Consider the following 19169-nt stretch of genomic DNA (forward strand, 5'->3'; position numbering starts at 1 on the left):
AGACTCCATGCCGAGCAGGGAGCCCTATGCGGGGCTCCATCCCAGGACTCCAGAATCATGATCTGAGCCAAAGGCAGATGCTCAACCGCTGAGCCACCCAGGTGTCCCTAAAAAAATTTTTGTATTCCAAAATTATTTAACATATTTATATTTCCAGGAATGTATGAAAGTTTCGGTTTTACTGCATTCTTGTTCACACTTGATATTATAAAACTCTTATTTTTCCTTTGATTTGGTAAGTATATCACATTAACTCATTGTGATTTTACTTTTCAGTTCTTTGGTTACTAACAAATTCAAGCACTTTTTCATATGTTTATTGGCCATTCAGGTTTCACCTTTTTATATTGGATATTGCTTTTTAGTTTATTTTTAGGAGTTCTAAATATAGTCTTGTACTAATTCTTTGTTGGTTATCTATGTTACAGACATCTTTTTCTAGTTTGTAGCTTGTTGTTTTACTTACTTTATGGTGATCTTTGATCATCAGGATTTAATGTGTTCACATTTGTCAATCTTCTTTATGGTTTAAGCTTTTCGAGTCTTGTTTTACAAATCTGGGACACCTGGCTGGTTCAGTCAGTAGAGTGTATGACTCTTGATCTTGGGGTTGTGAATTTGAGCTCCATGTTGGAGGTAGAGTTTACTTAAAAAAAAAGAGGGGTACCTGGGTGGCTCAGTTGGTTAAGCATCTGCCTTTGGCTCAGGTCATGATCCTAGGATCCGGGGATCGAGCCCCGAGTCCAGCTCCCTGCTCAGCAGGGACTCTGTTTCTCTCCTTCTCCCTCTGTGCATTCTCTTTCTGTCTAATAAATAAATGCAATCTTAAGAAAAAAAAAGAATGAAAGAAAAAAATCCTTTCCTGGCACTAACATGTAATGCTCAAATTACCATTTTTTCAGCTCCCATTGGCTTATCTTGACCTTAGCAACCCTTCCCCTCCTTACATATCTGGGAGTTCTTGACAGTCAGCAGTGAATGTTTTCAAAGATCTGTCCGCCCTTTACAGTTATCACATTGCAACTGCTATGATATATTTTCTTCTTTACCACCCATCTCCCCTCTATAGCCAATAGCCATGGCCCTTCGGGCAATTTAGTAGCACCTCACTATAGCTTATATTGGAGTCATCCTTCAGAAAATTAGAAGATTATCAGCATCTGTGTCTAAGGGTCCGTCTTCTTTTTTTTTTTTTTTAAGGGTCAGTCTTCTAAAAGTACCTTTCCTTGGAATGTCAGAGAGATGCTGGGCTCTTTGTGGAAATAGGGAGAATGTGTTGTCTTCCCAGCCATATATAGCACACTTAGTTGCTGGGCACCAAAGACGTATTGCTGCACAAGAAGTCTCATAACCTCTCAATAAAAAAACAAAACTAAAACAAAAATCAAAGTCCATGTTCATTTCTATATTCATAATTATTCAGGTATAATGTGAATGCTGTCATACATAGTCTAGCAGCATTTTCTAGTCAAATTTAGGTTGCATAAAACATCAGAAACCAAGTCCTTGTTCATCCAAGACAACAATTTATATTTCAAAACCAAAATACTTAATGTGTACATTTGCTTTTTATATAGCCTTTACTCTAGTATGAAGTGAAGAAATGATCAGATCTACATACTCTTCTTGGCATCGTTTTGTTATCCCAATTGTCTGGATGAAAATATTTGGACAGGGATCCCTGAGTGGCACAGCGGTTTAGGGCCTGCCTTTGGCCCAGGGCGCGATCCTGGGGACCCGGGATCAAATCCCACGTCGGGCTCCCGGTGCATGGAGCCTGCTTCTCCCTCTGCCTGTGTCTCTGCCTCTCTCTCTCTCTCTCTCTCTCTCTCTCTCTGTGACTATCATAAGTAAATAAAAATTAAAAAAAAAAAGAAAATATTTGGACAAAATACCTACTTAGAATCCAAAGATAATTTTTGGGGAGAATCCAATATAAATTTATATTAAAATATTTTAAATTCTGCGTCGTCCAGCTAAAGATACACCCAATTTATTAAGCGGTGTAGTTGAAATTTTAGTCTGTAGTCTCTGTATGCAAGTTAATAATGACTACACATTTTCCCCCAGGAATAAAATGATGGAAATAGTCTTTCTAAAGGTTGAACCGAAATCTTTATCTCTAGAGAGAACTTCTTGGAACCCTTGGAAGTGACTGAAACTTCCATCCACCTCTTTTATTCATCAAAGATTTCAAAAAATATCTTAACGCTTGAGTTTTAGGCCATGCGTTTGATGTCCATTAGTAACACAGGTCCTAAAGTATAAAAGAAGCACTCCAGGGGCAAGATTGAATGTGGAATACGCTGTGGGAAAGGAGATGATGTGAATTGGAATAGATCACCCTTAGCCATTTTGGTTAAGTGTTTATAGAAGATTATAGATGGCTTTCAAATTTTTTGCCATTTCTCCAGCAAGGGTTGGTGTCTATTTCCCCTCCACTTGAATCTGGGCTGGATAGACCCTGTTCTGGCTAATGAAGTGTGGTGCAAGTGACGCTATATCAGTTCTGGGTCTAGCCAGTAAGTCCTGGCAGTGTCCACTTTGATTTTATGGAGGACTGAGACGCCATATAAGACATTTCAGTACCCTGGTGAGAGAGTATGTAGAGTAGCCTTGAGACTTCTTTATACAGAGAGCATGGTGTCCCATTGAGACCAGTCTTACAGCTGTCCTTGACCAGCCACCAGGAATGTGAGTAAAGCTACCAATTGCATACCACTAAGTGACACCAGTTCATGTCACATGGTTTAGAAGAATCACCCTGTCAAGATTTCCTGGAATTCCTAATGCATAAAGTCATGAGATACAATGAACCTATTGTTTTAAGTCCCAAAGTTTGAGAGTAGTTTGTTATGAAGCAAACTGATAACCACACATGGTTGTTACCATGTGAGAAAGAATGACAACAGGAATCCGAATCATTTATATTTGTAGTTCAGTATCTAGGGGTGAGTGGTGAGGGTATAGTCTCATAATATTTGGTATATTCCTAAAATATTCTATTCATTTTATAATTTCTTTTTCTTTATTAAAGATTTTATTTATTTATTCATGACACACACACACACACACACACACACACACACACAGACAGGCAGGCAGAGGGAGAAGCAGGCTCCATGCAGGGAGCCTGATGTGGGACTGGATCCCCGGGTCTCCAGGATCACGCCCTGGGCCAAAGGCGGTGCTAAACCACTGAGCCACCCGGGCTGCCTCATTTTATAATTTCTGAGTTAAGCAACTTTTCTAGGCATTGTTTAATGTAATTGGGATATGGCTAGTCTACCCTCTAAGAAAAGCTTTGGCAGTATTACTTTTAATAATTTCTTGAAAAAGGATGAAAATCATAATCCAGAGTGAAACCTCTTTAAATTCTCATTTCCTATTCTCTTCCAGAATCTCACATTGTATGGCTCATGGATTGTTGCTACTTTTTGACTGTTGTGAATAATGATGCTATGAACAATGGTGTACAAGTATCTGAGGTCCTCTTTTTGGTTCTTTTGGTTGTATACCTAGCAGTGGAATTCCTGAGGCATATGAAAATTCTGTGTTTAACTTTTTGAGGAACCACTAAAATGTTTTCCACAGTGGCTTCACCATTTTACATTCTCACCAGAATGAAGGTTCCAATTTCTCCATATCTTCACCAATGCTTGTTAATTTTCCTTTACTTAAAAACTATAGCCATCCCAGTGAATGAAGTAATCTCCAATGAAATGGTTTTGTTTTGCATTTCTCTACTGACTAATGATATATGCTTTTTGATCATGTATATCTTCTTTGGATATATGTTTCTTAATGTTCTTTGCGCATTAAGTTTTTTTGGTCTTTTTGTTGTTGAGTTTTAAGGGTTATTTATATATTCTGGGTATTAAACTATTGTCAGCTATATGACTTGCAAATACATTCTCCCATTTTGTGGATTGTTTTTTTTCACTCTCTTGATATTGTCCTTTGCACAAGAATTTTAATTTTAAGGAAGTCTAGTTTTTCTTTTGTTGTGTGTGTTTTCGTTATATTTAAGAAACCAAAAGGCAGAAGGGATGCCTGGGTGGCTCAGTGGTTAAGCACTCCTGCCTCCGGCTCAGGGTGTGATCCTGGAGTCCCGGGATCGAGTCTCACATTGGGCTCCCTGCAGGGACCCTGCTTCTCCCTCTGTGTCTGTCTCTGCCTCTGCCTCTCTCTGTGCTTCTCATGAATAAATAAATAAAATCTTTAATTAAAAAAAATAAACCATTGCCTACTCCAAGGTCATACAGACTCGCTAGATTGTTTTCTTCTAAGAGTTTTATGGGTTTAGGTCTTATATTTTGGTCTTTTATTCATTTGAATTAATTTTTGTATACAGTGTTAAGATAAAGGTCCAGCTTCATTCTTTGCCATGTGCATAAGTAGTTTCCCCAGCAGTGTTTGTTGAAGATACTATTCTTTCTCAGCACCCTTGTTGAAAATCAACACTTGTGATGAGCACTGGGTATTGTATGTAACTCACATACATACAACTCACTGAATTCTACTCCAGAAACCAATAATGCACTGTATGTTAACTAACAAAATGTAAATTAAAAAAGAAAAAGAAAATCGAATATACATGTGAGGGTTATTTCCAGGCTGTCAGTTCAATTTCATTGGTCCATATATCTATCCTTATGCTGATATCACACTGTTTTGAGTAATGCAGTTTTGTGGTAAGTTTTGAAATCAGGAAGTGTGAGTCTTCCATGTGGTGCTTCTTTTTCAAAATCATTTCGGCTATTGTTGATCCCTTGAAATTCCGTATTAATTTTAGCATGGGTTTTTCCACTTCTGCAAAAAAGGCATTGAGATGTTCAGAGATTGCATTCAATTTGTAGGTCACTTTGGGTAGATTTGTTATAACTATATTAAATCTTCAGTCCATTAACACAGGAGGAATTTTCTAGTTCTCTATGTTTGCTTTATTTCTTCAGCAATGTTTTGTAGTTTTCAGTGTATAAATTTTTTGCCACCTATGTTAAATTTATTCCTAAGTGTTTTATTCTTTTTGATGCTATTTTAAATGGAGTTGTTTCCTTAATTTCCTTTTCTGATGTTTCATTGATAGTGTATAGATATGCAACTGAATTTTGCATATAGATTTTGTATTGATCTACTTTGGTGAATTTATTAGCCTTAAGAGAGTTTTGTGGAGTAGTTTTTTTTTTTAAGATTTTATTTATTTATTCATGAGAGACACAGAGAGGGAGAGAGAGAGAGAGAGCGAGAGAGAGAGAGGCAGAGACACAAAGCAGAGGGAGAAGCAGAGACACAAAGCAGAGGGAGAAGCAGGCTCCATGCAGGGAGCCAGACGCAGGACCGACCCTGGGTCTCCAGGATCACACCCAGGGCTGAAGGTGGTGCTAAACGCGTGAGCCACTCAGGCTGCCCCCCCCCCCTTTTTTTTTTTAAGATTTTCTTTATTTATTCATGAGAGACAGCGACAAAGGCAGAGGGAGAAGCAGGTTCCCTGTGGGAAGCCTGATGCAGGACTCAATCCCAGGGCCCTGGGATCATGACCTGAGTTGAAGGCAGAGGCTTTCTTAACCTCTGAGCCACCCAGGCACCCTAGTTAAGGTTTTCTACACATAAGATCATGCCATCTGTGAAGAGGGATAATTTGACAATTAAGATGATTATGTTCTTTTCCCTTAATTCTGTTAATATGATATATTATTGGTTAAGTTTTTTTAAGTAGGCTCCATGCCCATCGTGGTGCTTGAACTCAAAACCCTGAGATCAAGAGGTGCATGGTCTACTGACTGAGCCAGCAGGGTGTTCCTGATTAATATTTTATGTTGAACCATTCTTGCATTCCTGAGATAAATCCCACTTGGTCATTGTATATAATGATAAGTTTTTGATTTTAATATACTACTGAATTCAGTTTACTAGTGTTTTATTGAGGATTTTGGGTGTATATTCATAAAAGATATTGTTAAGTTGCTGTCCTCATATTCCTTTAAGTTATTGTTCACTTCTCTTTGAATGACTTGCTTTAGTTTTTCTTCTGTGGCTGGTCTATGAGCTATAGCCTCTCAGTTTTTATCTGAGAATGTTTAATTTGTTCATTTTGGAAGAATAATTAAGGAAGATAAAGAATTCTTGGTTGACATTTTTTTCATTCCATCCTTCCTTCCTTGCTGTATTTATTTATATATTTTTAGAGATTTTATTTATTTACTCGTGAGAGACAAGAGAGGCAGAGACATAGAGGGAGAAGCAGGCTCCCTGTTGGGACCCCAATGCAGGACTGGGTCCCAGGACCCCGGGATCATGCCCTGAGCTGAAGGCAGATTGCTCAACCACTGGGTCACCCAGGCATCCCTTATTTATCATATATATATATATATATATATATAATCTCTATACCCAACATGGGGCTAAAACTCATGACCCCAAGATCAATAGTCACATTCTCTGTGGACTGAGCCAGCCAGGCAACCCTATTCGTTCCCTTATGTACATTCTCTCACTTTCTCTTGTCTCTATGATTTCTTTTATTTTTATTAAGATTTTGAAATTATATTTATTTATTTGAGAGAGGGTGTGAATGTGAGAAAGAGAGCACCAGCAGGGGTTAGGGATAAGGGAGAAGCAGACTCCCTGCTGAACTGGGAGCCTGGATGCAGGACTTAATCACAGAACCCTGAGGTCATGACCTGAGCAGAAGGCAGATGTGTAACTAACTGAGCTACCCCAGGCACCCTTGTCTCTACGATTTCTGATGAGAAATTGATTGTTAATCAATTGATGTTCCCTTGTATATAATAAGTCACTCCTCTTGGTGCTTTGGATGTTTTCTTTTTGTCTTTTGACAGTTTTTTATAATGTATGTTGGTGTGGATCTCTTTGAATTTATCCCAATTGAGAAAAAAAGGGGGTGTATCACTGGTTCAGTTGATAAAATGTGCAACTCTTTGTCTTGGGATTGTGAGTTTGAGCCCCAAGGTAGGCAGAGATTACTTTTTTTTATAAAGATTTTATTTATTTATTTATTCATGAGAGACACAGAGATAGAGATAGAAATAGAGATAGAGAGAGAGAGAGAGAGGCAGAGGCAGAGACACAGGCAGAGGGAGAAGCAGGCTCCATGCAGGGAGCCCGACATGGGACTCAATCCTGGGTCTCCAAGATCATGCCCTGGGCTGAAGGCAGCGCTAAACCACCGGGCCACCGGGGCTGCCCAGCATAGAGATTACTTAAGGAAAAATAAATATATCTTACTTGGAGTTTATTGAGCTTCTTGGATGTGTAAATTCACATATTTCATTAAATTTTGGAAGTTTTCAGAGACATTATTCTTTTAAATATTCTTTCTGCCCCTTTCGCCTTTCCTCTGAGCCTTTTAATATGCATATTGGTATACTTGATGGTGTTTCACAGGTATCTTTGGTTCTCTTAATTTTTCTTCATTCTGCTTTTTGCTCTTCAGACTGGATGAATTTAATTATCCCACCTTCAAGTTCACTGATGATTTCTTCTGACTAATGAAGTCTTCTGTTAAACCTTTCTTATGAATATTTTGATTCAATTATTGTACTTTTCAACTCCAGCATTTTTTTTGGTTCCTTTGTATAATTTTTATTTTTTATTGATGTGCTCTATTTGGTAAGACAAAGTTCTGGGTTTCTATAGTTCTTTTCCATTGTTTCCTTTTTTTTTAAATTTAGTTTTATTATTTTTAAAAGATTTTATTTATTTATTCAGGAGAGACAGAGAGAGAGAGAGAGAGAGAGAGAAAGAGAGAGGCAGAGACACAGGCAGAGGGAGAAGCAGGCTCCACGCAGGGAGCCCGATGTGGGAATCAATCACGGGACTCCAGGACCACACCCTGGGCCAAAGGCAGGCGCTAAACTGCTGAGCCACCCAGGGATCCCCCTCCTTACTCTTTTTTTTTTTTTTCTCCTTACTCTTTTTAAGAGTGGCCTCTTGTCCTGGCTAGATACCTTTCAGCCATGCTCTGACCCTTCCCCATCCCCATTCTAACTTTCCAGTTGTGTGTTCCAGGTGATTCCATCATCTTGTTCCTACATGCTCCACATGCTAATGACTTACTATGTTGCCTTCCTGGCTTGTTAGCACTCCCTGAGGGACCCACAGGCTTACTAGTCACTGAAAGAGTATGTGTTGCCCCCAAGCTTGGTGTTCCTCAGCTCTGGTGTAAATTTGCAGCATGTGTAACATTTACCTGGGCCTGTCTCAGATCACCTCCTTGGAACTCTTGGCAAGGGGAACTAGATTAATCTGCTCTGGCTGCTATAATGAGATAGATAATAAGTGGCTTAAAGACCGGAAATTTATTTCCCACACTTCTGGAGGCTGGGAAGTCCAAGATCAGGGTGCTGGTGAGAGTTCTGTTGCTCATTTGCCTTTTCAGTGTATCCTTGCATGACAGAGAGAAGAGGAAACAACCTCTGTGTTGTCACTTCTTTTAAGGGCACTAATCTCATCTTGTGGGCCCACTCTCATTACTTCATCTAAACCTGGTTATCTCCTTAAGGCCCCACCTCCTAGTACCATCATATTGGAGGTTAAGGCTTCATAATAGGAATTTTGGGAGGATACAAACATTCAATCTGTAACAGAGAAACAACACAAATAAATATGCAGATGCTCACGTTGCTTGCTGTGCTATGAGCAATAAAGTCCTCTGCCTTTGACCGAGGATTCTTTCATTTTCTGTCAGTGTCTATGAATCAGTATGTTTTATCTTTTCATTTATTTTATTTTATTTTATTAAAAAATATTTTAAAAAAATAAAAAAATATTTATCTGAGAGAGAGAGAGAGAGAACAAGATAGAGAGCATGAGCAGGGGGAGGGGTAGAGGCAGAGGGAGAAGCAGACTCCCCACTGAGCAGGGAGCCTGGCATGGGATTGGATCCCAGGACATCATAACCTGAGCAGAAGGCAGATGCTGAACTGACTGAGCTACCCAGGCAGCCCGGTTTTATGTTTTTAGGTTATAAATAGGGCAAAATCCCAGACCTTCATGATTCTTTTTTTTTTTAAGATTTTATTTATTCATTCATGAGAGAGAGAGAGAGAGAGAGAGAAAGAGTGAAAGAGACACAGGCAGAGGGAGAAGCAGGCTTCCTGCAAGGAACCTGATGTGGGACTCGGTCCAAGATCCCAAGATCATGCCCTGAGCCAAACGCAGCCGCTCAACCGCTGAGCCATCCAGGCATCCCTAGTCTTGTTCTTCTTGTACTCTTAGTTTCTTCCCCCTCTAACTCAGGGAATCCATTAGGGATCTCTTAAGTTTTCCCCTTCTGCATCCTGTATGCATCCTGAAAACTCTTTCCAGGCAGTAAACTGGCATAGTCATTTGTTTTCGGGATTGCTGTTCTTTGTTGCTTGGTGTCCTGTGTCTTGGAAACTTGCTTTACATTGTGTCTGTTTTTGGGGTTGTTTCAGGTGAGGGGATAATAAGTCCCTGTTATTCTCTCTTGGCCTTGAGTGGAAATTGAATCATTGCCTTTCGAAAAATAAAATAGGAAAGACACAAGGAAAAATCTTGTGGATCTGATATTTAGAAACAACTCAATGAAAGGGATAAGTAACTCAATGAATAAGGTTGGTCATCACACACTGGCTAATTTCTTGCAACCCTGTCCTTCAAAAAAAGGTCTGGTAGTAAAGTAACCAACCTACTTTTCTTTCTATGGTTTAGTATTATTTTTAGAAAGAGGAGTTTTAAGTGGGCTTATTCTAGTCTTTCCTCTCCTAATTTCCTGGACACTGTAACCTGTGGAGGACTTAAAGCTGTGGAAATAAAATAGGGTTTTATTTTTACCATCGTCCACTCTTTCCCAACACCACAATTATTTTACTATAGACATTTTATGACTCTCCTTTTTGGTGTCATCTTACTGTCAGTGCCATGATTGAGGCTGAGGTTCTTACTTCCTTTGGTCTATATTATCATACCCTACTCCTACGTAACTAGTCTTTTTCTTTCTCTGTCCTTCCCGTGAAGGCCAGAGTAACTTTCTGAAAGAAACAAAAACAATAGATTTGACAATGTCCCTTTGCCCCTCAGAATGGTGCCCCCTTTAAATATAGAATGTCCAGCCTTTTTTGTGTGCTCACAATTTGATCTCTGCTTTTGTTTCTCACTTTATTCTACGTAACACAATTTCTACCGTCCACAAAATTATAATCCTTAAATGACAGTATTGTAAGGTGCTCTAAACTCAAACCAAGTGAGACAGCTCTGCCTTTCTTTTTGAAATCCAGATCTGCCCCATCTTGGTGCCTCTGCTTATGCTATGTTCTTTTTCAGAAATATCCCATTTTGCCTGCCTTTGGAGACATTTCTCAAATAATAACTACTTCATAAGGCCTCCTCTGAGGCCTCCAATTGGAATAAATTCCTTTGTCCCTTATTTTTCCAAGGAATGTTGGTCGCACCTGTATTAAAGCACTTATCAGACTCTGATTTGGTTTACTTGAGTAAATGCCTGTCTCCCTCAGTGGACTATGAGTCCCTGGAGTGCAAGTACTTATTGCTTTATTTCTCTTCATATTCATCATAGCATCTACCCCAGGGTCTTATAACTAGTATGTTCTGAATAAATATTTATTGAATTGAAATTTACTAAATTTGGAAAATTTAGCACATAAAAATAAATCAATAATACTTTCATTTACTGACATCTATAGTTTGGTGTGAGCTCAGTGAAATTGCAAGTAAATAATTTGCCTAATGGCTCTAGGAGGACTCTGCTTTCTTGGGGTGACCAGCCTGTACCCAGAAATTTTATTTTGTCCCCTGAATGTCTACCTTCTCAGGGCAATAACTTCTGAGAGTAGCTTCAAATCTAATTATGTCCCTGATTTATCTGGGGGAGTTTTTTTTAATTTTTATTTAATTTTTATTTTTTTTTATTTATTTGAGAGAGAGCATGAGTGATAGTAGGGAGAGGAATACAGGGAGAGGGACAAGCAGACTCCCTGCTGAGCACAGAGCCTGAGGGACAGCTCCATCTCATGACTTTGAGTTCATGACCTGAGATGCACCCAAGAATTGGATGCTTAACCGACTGAGCCACCTAGGTGCCTCCATCTGGGGGAGTTTGAAATTTAAAAAACAATGTGTTTCCTGGGTTCTATCTCAGAACCACTGAGTTGGAATCTCTGGGGGTGGGACTCAGGATTTGATATGGTGTTTGGTGACACTTAAGCAGAGCTAGATGTGAGACCCATTGCTCTATACTCATGGGTCTAGATCATTCCCTATCCTGACCCTCCTGTCAGAATTTATTTACTCTGAGTCTCCAACTTTTGGGACCAGATTTCAGCTAGCTGACATTTTGAAAAGTAGTTTGATTTATTTTCAAACTCTTAACTCTTCCTTACTAAGTTATTAATGTCTTATTTGTCTCAAGGGCATTTACTTTTTATTTTTAATAGGGTTCTCTTGAAGACAGTGTAGAAAACATTGCCTCTAAGAAATGGCAATGTTTAGACTTTTAATTTTTATTTATTTTATTTTTTTAAAGATTTTATTTATTTATTCATGACAGACACAGAGAGAGAGGCAGAGACACAGGCAGAGGGAGAAGCAGGCTCCATGCAGGGAGCCTGACGTGGAACTCGATCCCGGGTCTCCAGGATCATACCTAGGGCTGAAGGCGGCACTAAACCACTGGGCCACCTAGACTGCCCTGTTTAGACTTTTTAGTTGGAAAAGGAGTTGATATTTATTTATGTATTTATGTATTTATATATTTGGGAGAGTGCTTGCACCTGTGAGTAGGGGTGGGAGCAGAGGGAGGAGCAGAGAGAAAGAGAGAATCCCCAACAGACTGCTGAGCTGGGAGCCCGATTAGGGGCTTGATTCACCCCAAGCTGAAACCAAGAGTTAGAGGCTCAACTGACTGGGCTATCCAGGCACCCCAAGAGTTGATATCTTTAAAGAAATTGCTGTAAGAAGCAGGTAAGGATTATAGAAAATGTAGAGTTTTGTTATAATATTTTCTGTTCATTGTGCATCAAGATTGGGATATGATTGGACTATGTAATTAGAGAGCACTATCTCCCATCATGCTACAGGGAAGACAATAAAAGTGGAAAAATCAAAGCCCCAATGAACTTTAATACCTTTTCTATGGCGGGCAGTTTGCAAATGGTTGTAAACAGGTCACAATCAGGATTTTAGGAAAAAAATTTAAAAGTTTCCTGAGAGAGAAGATAATTCAAATGTTTCTTTTTTAAAAAATTATTTATTTATTTATTCATGAGGGACACAAAGAGAGGCAGAGGCAGAGACATAGGCAGAGAGAGAAGCAGGCTCCATGCAGGCAGGGAGCCCGGTGTGGGATTCTATCCCAGGACTCCAGGATCATGCCCTGGGCCAAAGGAAGCCGCTCAACTGCTGAGCCACCCAGGCGTCCCAATTAGAATGTTTTTCAAGAGGATATAAAGGAAACCAGTAGGGATGCAGTTTATTTCCAGTTAAAAATCAAAGGGTATCACATGATACCATAGATACTATTTTTTAAAACCTTAATTTAATCTATTACTATATTTCTTTTTATTTATTTATTTATTTTTAATTTTAATTTTTTAATATTTTTAAAAAATCTGTTATGATGAAATGAGCACTGTGTGTTATACTTTATGTTGGCAAATTGAATTTAAATAAAATTAAAAAATCTGTTACTATCTTGGCTTTTTTAAAAAAAAGAATGTGTCATTAGTAGATATCACTATTTTTAAAAAGATTTTATTTGTTTGTTTATTTATTTATTTGAGAGAGAGAGAGAGAGAGAGAGGAGAAGCAGAGGGTGAGGGAGAGGGACAAGAAAACTCCACACTGAGTGTGGAGCTGGACATGGGGCTTGATCTTACAACCCTGAGATTGTGACCTGAGCTGAAATCAAGAGTAGGATGCTTTTTTTTTTAAAGATTTTATTTCTTCATGAGAGACACAGAGAGAGGCAGAGACATACGCAGAGGGAGAAGCAGGCTCCCTGCTTGGAACCTGATGCGGTACTCTATCCCAGGACCCCAGGATCATGCCCTGAATCAAAGGTAGACACTCAACCACTGAGCCCCCCAGGTGCCCTGGCTTTGGGATTTTAAAGCTCCCCAGGTGAATATAACATGCAGCCAAGGTTGAGAGCTACTGATGTGGTGGAGGGTATAAAAAAGGCTCTTTGAAGTTGTGTTAATATATTTTGGTTTCAAGTTATACAAACTCAAGCTAGCTTTTAAGCAAAGAGAAATTTATGGGTTTACCTAGGATGTCCAGGGGTTGTCTGATTTCAGACATGTCTAGATTTAGGGCCTTAAGTAGTGCCTCATGGATATCATTCTCTCTTTACATCTCTTGACTCTCTTTTCCTTTTTATGGTTACATTCTTTGGTAAGCTTTCTCTACCAGCTTTGGATTTATATGATCCTTATAGTTTGTAGTCTTGGAGAAAGTAAAAAAAAAAAAAAAAAAAAAAAAAAAACCTGTTGCATATCAACTCTTAGGAGAGGCTTTCATTATTCTAGCCTACTTCAGTACCTATGTCTGAACTAATCACATGGCCAGATAGATGAAGTGGGATGGGTCACATGCCAACTCAGCTGGTCTGGAGGGTGAGTATTATGAGATGATGGTCTCACTTAAACTTTATGGAAAGAGTTTCCCATAGGAAGGGATGTTTGGTTATAAGAAGAAAGGGAGAATGAATATTATGCTAGCCACATGATACCACAATCCAGTACTAAAGTGGACTTTACGAATTTACTCCTGTTTTGATTGGTGCTAATGGCACTGGTTGGAATATTCATGGAGTCACAATGCACTAAGACAAAAGGAATATCTAGGCGTGAAGACCCTCTATAAGGTTAGTCTTGCCTGAAATCAAGTTATAGATTTTTACATAAGCTAAAAACTATTTCCTTTTCCAATGGAAGTATCAGCTGAATCTTACTTTATGAATTGTCTACATTTTCTTCCCTGCTGTGGATATTAACTACTGAGATTTTAGAAAGAACTCAATTCTTTCTGGTCAGAGACTATGTTTGATGAAAATCTTTTTTTTTTTAAATTTTATTTTTTTATTTATTCCTGATAGACATAGAGAGAGAGAGAGGCAGAGACACAGGCAGAAGGAGAAGCAGGCTCCATGCTGGGAGCCTGACGCGGGACTCGATCCCGGGACTCCAGGATCGCGCCCTGGGCCGAAGGCAGGCGCCAAACCGCTGAGCCACCCAGGGATCCCCCTGTTTGATGAAAATCATAAGCCCCATGAGCAAGTAATCCAACTGCTTAACATTCAGTTGGGGAGAAATCCCTTTTCAGGTTGTTTACAGATTGATAAGGCATTGCTCTCGCTATAGTGCTCAAGGTAGTGAAATTTGCAGAGCTGTTAGAATTCTGATATTGTCAGAATTGGTACTATGTGAGAGCCTAGTTCAGGGTCCCCTCTCTGAGACCATGCAATATATTCACAGTGGAAGCCCTGGCCCTGAAAATCTGATTGTCAATTGGGAAAAGCACTTTTAGAGTTCACTTCCTCTGTAATTGGTTAACACTCTTTTTTCTCCATGGAATCAAGTAATAGAAAAATAAATGCAGAGTAAATAGGATTTCATACTTGTGCAAATCACTGGCAAAATCATCCTTGGGTCATGCAGGAGGAGATGTTCTGTGCAGAGGAAAATTGTCTAGGAGGGAAACATTTTATTTCAATCTCCTTTCTCTTATATACTCTATTTGAAATTCTGGTTTTAAAATGCTGATTCTTTGTAGAGAGATGTATTGGGAGGTGGATACTTTGCACCTGTCCTGGAGATCAGATGAACAGTTATCAAATGAGTGCTTCATTCACACAGATTCTGAATACTAGAAAACTCCTCCAAGTTTACTTACATCAAAAGAGAGAAGAGCATATTAAAACCAAACTAGGGATCCCTGGGTGGCGCAGCGGTTTGGCGCCTGCCTTTGGCCCAGGGTGCGATCCTGGAGACCCGGGATCGAATCCCACATCGGGCTCCCGGTGCATGGGGCCTGCTTCTCCCTCTGCCTGTGTCTCTGCCTCTCTCTCTCTGTGACTATCATAAATAAATAAATAAAATTAAAAAAAAAAATAAAACCAAACTATTGGGATCCCTGGGTGGCTCAGTGGTTTAGCGCCTGACTTTGGCCCAGGGTGTGATCCTGGAGTCCCAGGATTGAATCCCACATCAGGCTCCCAGCATGGAACCTGCTTCTCCCTCCTCCTGTGTCTCTGCCTCTCTTTCTATGTCTATCATAAATAATAAATAAATCTTTAAAAAAAAAAAATAAAACCAAACTATTTTCTAGAGTGCCTACTAGTTTTACCTGTTGGACAGAATAGCAGAGTAGACAAAGTTTGCCTTAGCAGGTAAATTACCTCAGCTCTGTTGGGTCTCTATGTGGTGTGTGCGTGTGTGTGGTACTTTTTCTTTCTCTCTCTCACAGATACCCCACCTTATACTTACTGTCTCACCCTATTACACTTGCTGTGTTGTATTAGTTTTCCATTGCTGCTCTAACAAGTTACCATAAACTTAGTGGCTTAAACAATCCAAATTTATTATCTTACAGTTCTGGAGGTCAGAAGTCCAAAATGGGTCTCATTGGGTTAAAAATCAAGGTATCAGCAGGGCTGAATTCCTTCCTTAGTGGCTCTCTAGGGGAGAATCTGTTTCCTTTCCTTTCCCAGCTTCTAGAAGCTTCATTCCTTGGCTTGTGGCTCCATCCTCCATATTCAAAGCCAGCAATGACTTTCTTCTGTGGCATCACTCTGAACTATTCTCCTGCCTCCCTCCTCTGCTGTTAAGAATCCTTTTATTATATTGTACCCACCCAGCTAATCCAGGATAATCTCTAATTTACAAAGTCAACTGATTAGCAACCTTAATTCCATCTGCAGCCTTAGTTCCCTTTTGCCACATAGCCTAACGCGTTCCTAGATTCTGAGGGTTAGGATGTGGATATCTTTGTAGCGATGGGCAGGTGGGTGGGTGGGGGCGTGCATTATTCTGTTACCATACATGTCCAGCACTCCAGGCTTTTATTCTATGCATTGGCTGCCCAGAATTCCTGACACTCAAGTTGGATTGTTACTTCCTATAGATCTTGGAGTGTAATTTATAGATAGGAACACCGGAAGAGGCGGCAGAGGTTTGGGTTGTCAAACAGCCTCTCCACTGACAGGTTGTGTAATCTTGGGCAAATCTTGGAGCCTCGGCCTCCTCATCCATGCCCTTTTTCCTCTTCCTTTATCAAGGCATGCCTATTCCAAATCGTTTCTAGCAGGAAAACTAATCCAAGCTAAGACATTAATAAGTGGTAATGATTTCATGCATTGTCACTCCCTTCCCTCCAATCCCAAAACACATATACCCTCTCAAATACTATTTATGTTTCATAAGATGGATTCACTGAGAAGGAAGTCCTTGCATTAAAAGTAAATGGATTAGGCTGCTAACTACTTTTTTTTTTTAAGATTTTATTTATTTATTCATAAGAGACACAGAGAGAGAGGCAGGCAGAGACACAGACAGAGGGAGAAGCAGGCTCCATGCAGGGAGCCTGACTTGGGACTCGATCCTGGGTCTCTAGGATCACACCCTGGGTCTCCAGGATCACGCCGTGGGCCGAAGGCAGATGCTCAACTGCTGAACCACCTAGGCATCCCTGCTAACTACTTTTTAAAGCTGGCTTTGTCCCTGAACATTTAAGAAGGTATCTATAGGATGACCAGAAAGCCTGGTTTACCTCAGGATATTCTCAGTTTATATCTGTTAATGATAAATGATATAATCACTATATTTATTTGGCACTGTCAGTGTTGTCAGTGTATTTATAAAATTCTTCTACCTTGGAATTTCAATGAACCCAGGGACATTTTAATTCCTTTTGTAGTTTCTCCTCTAATTAGCCTAGAATCTGTATGGCTTCTGGGTAGCTATTTCTGACTGACAAGCTATTCCATATTTTATATTTCAGTCATCATTATTTTTTCAAGTACAGCTTATTGACTATTATGAACTGAATTGCATCTTTTGCCAAATTTATATGTTGAAGTCCTAACCAATAATTTGACTCTATTTAGGAGATAGAGCCTTTAAGGAGGTAATTAACATTAAATGAAGTCACGAGGTAGGGGGGTTTCCTAATCCAGTTGTACTGGTATTATAGGAAGAGAGAGAGAGACATGAGAGGTACATGCACAGTGAAAAGGGCATGTGAGGATACCTGCAAGCCAAGGAGAGAGGCCTCAGGAGAAACTAAACCTGCCAACACCTTGATATTAGATTTCCAGCATCCAAAACTGTGAGAAATAAATTTCTGTTGTTTAAGCCATCCAGTCTGTGGTCATTTGTTGTGTTAGCCCTAGCAGACTAATATATCATCTATATAAGAAGCAGTTAAAGGTCTTGTTAAAAATGCAGTTTCCAGGGAATCCCTTGGTGGCTCAGCGGTTTAGCACCTGCCTTCGGCCCAGGGTGTGATCCTGGAGTCCTGGGAGAGAGTCCTACATCAGGCTCCCTGCATGGAGCCTGCTTCTCCCTCTGCCTGTGTCTCTGCCTCTCTCTCTCTCTCTCTCTCTCTCTCTGTGTGTGTGTGTGTCTCTTATAAATAAATAAATAAATAAATAAATAAATAAATAAATAAATAAAATCTTTTAAAAAAATGCAGTTTCCTGAGTGCTATTTCACATTTAATCAGAATCTCTCTGGTTGGGGCTCAGGGAAGCTTTATGTTTTCCTCAGGTAATTCTTATACACACTAAATTTGAGAACCACTGAAATAGGGACCTCAGGGCACTAGAAGGGGGCTTTTTTCACAAATCTATATCATGTTAGGTTTTTGTTCTCTCTTCAGGGACTTTCTACCTGGGTGTTAGCAGAAAATAACAGAGATTGAATATTCCAACTGGATATCTTTGGGATATTTGGAGGTATGAGTGAAGATTGCAGAAAGCCTGGAGGCTGTGGGGACTACATATAAAAGATGAATCAAGGAAGAGAGGAATATAGCATTTTAGGGAGCTGAAGTATCAAAACGAACCTAAAATTAGCTCTTCTAAAACAGCATTGGGAAAGCCGTTGAAGCTGTATTTGACCACTGATCACCTTTTCCCTTCTTCCCTCTTTGGAGCTAATAACACTTGGACCTACTGCTTTGTCCCCTTCCTGGGGAGGGGGGGGAGCGGGGGGCGGGGGCCCTTCAGAAGCTTTGGCTTTCAGGTCTTTGTCTCTCAACCAACCTACCTCTAGTAGAAGCAGTTAGCCCCCAGGTATTAAATCCCATCTCAGTGGAGGCTTAGATTAGTGTCAAGGCAGGTAAGAGAAAGGGATTCATTTGATAAACATTCTATTCTCTAACGCTTGAGCTGTTCATGCCTCAGAAGTTAGGTTACAACCTTAATGTCAGACCTCGTTGTAATTAGTATGAATCTCTGCCCATTCCATGGCTTGTAGAAGTTGAAAGCCTCCCCTGGATCAGTAGAAATTCCAATTTCTCTCCAAATAACTTACTTGCACAAAGCATTTTTAAGCAGTATAGATTTCAGTGAAAGTTTGTAGAGGATACAGAAAATAATTTACATAGCAATGTAAATGACTTTAATGTGTACTGTAGGCAGTTCTTAACTATCCATTGTTACCACAACCCTGTGGAGTTTCACTAGCCCTGTCATCTGAACACAGTTTCTTCTTTCTTTGACACTTCCTTTCATATTCGTTTATATTTTAAGATAACAACCAAGTTTCTTCTCCATTTCATTCAGAGCAACTGCTTCCCTACCCTAAGCCTTGGTGCTACCTGGCTATCCAGGGTTGTTGCTTGTTGCTGTTTTGGTTTGGAGTGGGGATGGTGGTGAGGAGGGTCACTTTCTATCTTTTTGCCCTAAGCACTTAGCAAGGCAGTCTCCCAATTCAAGACTGTGCTATTCTTTTTTTTTTTTTTTTTTTTTTAAGTTTTTGTTTATTTATTGAGAGAGAGTACATGCGGGAGTGCAAGCTAGGGGGAAGGGCAGAGGCAGAGGGAGAGGGAGAGAGGGGAATCTTCAAGCAGATTCCCTGCTGAGCATGGAGCCCTGGAGCCCTCAGGACCTCGAGATCATGACTTGAGCTGAAATCAAGAGTTTGATGCTTAGCTGGCTAAGCCAC

Source organism: Canis lupus, chromosome X (assembly GCF_003254725.2).
Source record: "Canis lupus dingo isolate Sandy chromosome X, ASM325472v2, whole genome shotgun sequence".
Lineage (NCBI taxonomy): Eukaryota > Metazoa > Chordata > Mammalia > Carnivora > Canidae > Canis > Canis lupus.